We start from the raw sequence: 5,000 nt of genomic DNA on the forward strand, positions 1-5,000 counted from the left end.
TTTTATTTTTAAATATTCAATTTTAACTAGAAACGTATCGCTATCGCTAACAAAACCCCACACCACACACCACCACACGTTACACACATATACTTGACAGAGTAGATACTATCTACATATATATCGACAGAGTTGTAGATATCGTGCCGTTGAACGGCATCTTGTCGCGTCGCGTGGCGATCTTGTACGAGAAACATTTTCCTCTGACATTGTATCGGAATAATTATTATAATTCATTATTATACATACATACATACATACATACATACATACATACATACATACATACATATTATTAATAAATATTATTGTTTTTTTTGTTTTTTCTTTTCTTCAAATAAACCCACATTGCCATTTCTCTGAGCGTGTGCTGCGAGCTTCAACGAGAAACATTCGGCGCGAAACTGTCGAGCGGCCGGCCGTCGCGCGCCGCACCTGTACGAGAAACATTTTCCTCTGACGTTGCATCGGAATAATTATTATAATTCATTATTATACATACATACATACATACATACATACATACATACATATTATTAATAAATATAATTGTTTTTTTTGTTTTTTCTTTTCTTCAAATAAACCCACATTGCCATTTCTCTGAGCGTGTGCTGCGAGCTTCAACGAGAAACATTCGGCGCGAAACTGTCGAGCGGCCGGCCGTCGCGCGCCGCACCTGTACGAGAAACATTTTCCTCTGACGTTGCATCGGAATAATTATTATAATTCATTATTATACATACATACATACATACATACATACATACATATTATTAATAAATTAATTTTTTTTTTTTTTTTTTTTTTTTTTCTTCAAATAAACCCACATTGCCATTTCTCTGAGCGTGTGCTGCGAGCTTCAACGAGAAACATTCGGCGCGAAACTGTCGAGCGGCCGGCCGTCGCGCGCCGCACCTGTACGAGAAACATTTTCCTCTGACGTTGCATCGGAATAATTATTATAATTCATTACTATACATACATACATACATACATACATACATACATACATACATACATACATACATATTATTAATAAATATAATTGTTTTTTTTTTTTTTTCTTTTCTTCAAATAAACCCACATTGCCATTTCTCTGAGCGTGTGCTGCGAGCTTCAACGAGAAACATTCGGCGCGAAACTGTCGAGCGGCCGGCCGTCGCGCGCCGCACCTGTACGAGAAACATTTTCCTCTGACGTTGCATCGGAATAATTATTATAATTCATTATTATACATACATACATACATACATACATACATACATATTATTAATAAATTAATTGTTTTTTTTTTTTTTTTTTTTTTCTTCAAATAAACCCACATTGCCATTTCTCTGAGCGTGTGCTGCGAGCTTCAACGAGAAACATTCGGCGCGAAACTGTCGAGCGGCCGGCCGTCGCGCGCCGCACCTGTACGAGAAACATTTTCCTCTGACGTTGCATCGGAATAATTATTATAATTCATTACTATACATACATACATACATACATACATACATACATACATATTATTAATAAATATAATTGTTTTTTTTGTTTTTTCTTTTCTTCAAATAAACCCACATTGCCATTTCTCTGAGCGTGTGCTGCGAGCTTCAACGAGAAACATTCGGCGCGAAACTGTCGAGCGGCCGGCCGTCGCGCGCCGCACCTGTACGAGAAACATTTTCCTCTGACGTTGCATCGGAATAATTATTATAATTCATTATTATACATACATACATACATACATACATACATACATACATATTATTAATAAATATAATTGTTTTTTTTGTTTTTTCTTTTCTTCAAATAAACCCACATTGCCATTTCTCTGAGCGTGTGCTGCGAGCTTCAACGAGAAACATTCGGCGCGAAACTGTCGAGCGGCCGGCCGTCGCGCGCCGCACCTGTACGAGAAACATTTTCCTCTGACGTTGCATCGGAATAATTATTATAATTCATTATTATACATACATACATACATACATACATACATACATACATACATACATATTATTAATAAATATAATTGTTTTTTTTGTTTTTTCTTTTCTTCAAATAAACCCACATTGCCATTTCTCTGAGCGTGTGCTGCGAGCTTCAACGAGAAACATTCGGCGCGAAACTGTCGAGCGGCCGGCCGTCGCGCGCCGCACCTGTACGAGAAACATTTTCCTCTGACGTTGCATCGGAATAATTATTATAATTCATTATTATACATACATACATACATACATACATACATACATACATACATACATACATATTATTAATAAATTAATTGTTTTTTTTTTTTTTTTTTTTTTTCTTCAAATAAACCCACATTGCCATTTCTCTGAGCGTGTGCTGCGAGCTTCAACGAGAAACATATCTATCAATACAAATGTCTATGCAAAAAAAAGAAAACAAACAAAATCATATCAGTCAATAAAATAAATAATAATATTTTTTTACTACTACTACTAGTACTACTACGTGCTACTACTGCACGCCAATACACATACATAATAAAATGAAAAATCGTCTCTCTCTCGCTCGCTCTACGAGAAACATTCGACGTCCGCTCCAATGCCGACGCGGACTATTGCTCTCGGTATAGATGTGGAGCGAAACAGTCGTGCGCACAGCGTCGACTCGTTCTCGTTGCCGCGCGTCGTTCGTCTCAAATAGACACGAACGACGGACGAGAGAGAATGTGTTCTTGTTTTTGTGTTTGTGCGAAGTGTGAGAATATTATATACATATATTCGCGCATGGATGATATAGATATGGGTATGGATTTTCGGAGGAAATTATATCAAATTCGTATTTCGAATGCGAGACCGCCGAGATCTTTCCCAGCTCTCTCTCTCTCTGTGTGTGTGGTGTATAGTACATTTTATATATCTCTCTTGTGTCAACACAAAATAACAAAGAATATACATACTACTCCTCCTCATATTTTATATAATATAATATAAAATTATATTATAGCACCGCGTTCGCAGACCGTATGGTGATGTTACCAATCGACCAAGATTTGGGACCGTCTCCCCCGGTGTTATCTGTGATGTTAAAAGAATACGCTTCTAGGCACACCTCAACGCAGGGCGCCTAGCGTGTTCGACACGTGCGCGGTCGCCACGGCGACCGTATATGGAAAGAATGTATAAAAGAGGACGCACACGCGCCCATCGTCGAAACGGTGTGCGCAGCGTCGTGTTGGAATTTATCCCTCAAGCTCCGGGCGTTGATCGTATCTAGTGCGAATCATGCGTGTGTGTGCGCATGTAATTGCCAGCCGAGTTTTAATATGTTTACAATAACGTATTGAATAAAAATTGAGAAGTTGCGTTTAGATGAATGTTCAATTTTCAAATTGTCACAACATCGATTCCCGCCCGCGGGGTCGTGTTCGTTGCAGTTTTATGTCCCTCACAGTGGTCGAGCATCGTTGTACATCACCTCGTTGCGAGATCGTGACGGGACGGCCGCTCGTAGACCGGTCAAAGTTAGTCTATCGATATGAAGCGCGAACGTCGCGTCGCGTGCAAATTCGACGCGTTACGTTCACGCGTGTCGAGAAGGCGCGCGCGCAAGCGCGCGCCCCTCGACGCCGCCGAGCCAGCGGCTCGCCGAAGCCGCGTGACCGCGGTGTAGGCGTGTCGTTTGCGTAAGCAGCTCCCTGGTTGATCCTGCCAGTAGTTATATGCTTGTCTCAAAGATTAAGCCATGCATGTCTCAGTGCAAGCCGTATTAAGGCGATACCGCGAATGGCTCAATATATCAGTTTTGGTTCCTTAGATCTTACTCAGTTACTTGGATAACTGTGGTAATTCTAGAGCTAATACATGCAATCAGAACTCTGACCAGTGATGGGATGAGTGCTTTTATTAGATCAAAACCAATCGGCGGAGGGCCATGCGTCCGAAGTCGTTAATTTTGATGAATCTGGATAACTTTTGCCGATCGCACGGTCCAGTACCGGCGACGCATCTTTCAAATGTCTGCCTTATCAACTTTCGATGGTAGTTTCTGCGACTACCATGGTTGTCACGGGTAACGGGGAATCAGGGTTCGATTCCGGAGAGGGAGCCTGAGAAACGGCTACCACATCCAAGGAAGGCAGCAGGCGCGCAAATTACCCACTCCCGGCACGGGGAGGTAGTGACGAAAAATAACGATACGGGACTCTTACGAGGCCTCGTAATCGGAATGAGTACACTTTAAATATTTTAACGAGGAACAATTGGAGGGCAAGTCTGGTGCCAGCAGCCGCGGTAATTCCAGCTCCAATAGCGTATACTAAAATTGTTGCGGTTAAAAAGCTCGTAGTTGCATTTGTGCGCCGCGCTGTCGGTGCACCGCATCCGCGGTGATACTGACACGTCTGCGGAGCATATCGTCGGTGAGCCGGCGGTAAAACGCCGGTTCAATATCAAAATCCTATCGCGGTGCTCTTCGGTGAGTGTCGAGGTGGGCCGACAATTTTACTTTGAACAAATTAGAGTGCTCAAAGCGGGCTCAAAATGCCGCTTGAATATTTCGTGCATGGAATAATAGAATATGATCTCGGTTCTATTTTGTTGGTTTTCAGAACTCCGAGGTAATGATTAATAGGGATAACTGGGGGCATTCGTATTGCGACGTTAGAGGTGAAATTCTTGGATCGTCGCAAGACGAACATCAGCGAAAGCATTTGCCAAAGGTGTTTTCATCAATCAAGAACGAAAGTTAGAGGTTCGAAGGCGATTAGATACCGCCCTAGTTCTAACCGTAAATATGTCATCTAGCGATCCGCCGACGTTACTACAATGGCTCGGCGGGCAGCTTCCGGGAAACCAAAGATTTTGGACTCCGGGGGGAGTATGGTTGCAAAGCTGAAACTTAAAGGAATTGACGGAAGGGCACCACCAGGAGTGGAGCCTGCGGCTTAATTTGACTCAACACGGGAAATCTCACCAGGCCCGGACACCGGACGGATTGACAGATTAACAGCTCTTTCTTGATTCGGTGGGTGGTGGTGCATGGCCGTT

General features: G+C 42.3%; 1 non-coding gene across 1 annotated transcript in view; it reads left to right on the forward strand.

Moving 5' to 3' along the window:
* The first annotated feature begins 3,646 nt into the window (after nucleotides 1-3,646).
* Nucleotides 3,647-5,000, forward strand: part of LOC123719796 — a 1,906-nt gene continuing 552 nt past the window's right edge. The window contains exon 1 of the ribosomal RNA XR_006755893.1: nucleotides 3,647-5,000. This exon is cut by the window's right edge and continues 552 nt beyond it. This is a non-coding gene — a ribosomal RNA (small subunit ribosomal RNA).

The sequence above is a fragment of the Pieris brassicae genome, unplaced genomic scaffold, assembly GCF_905147105.1.
Source record: "Pieris brassicae unplaced genomic scaffold, ilPieBrab1.1, whole genome shotgun sequence".
NCBI classification, from domain to species: domain Eukaryota; kingdom Metazoa; phylum Arthropoda; class Insecta; order Lepidoptera; family Pieridae; genus Pieris; species Pieris brassicae.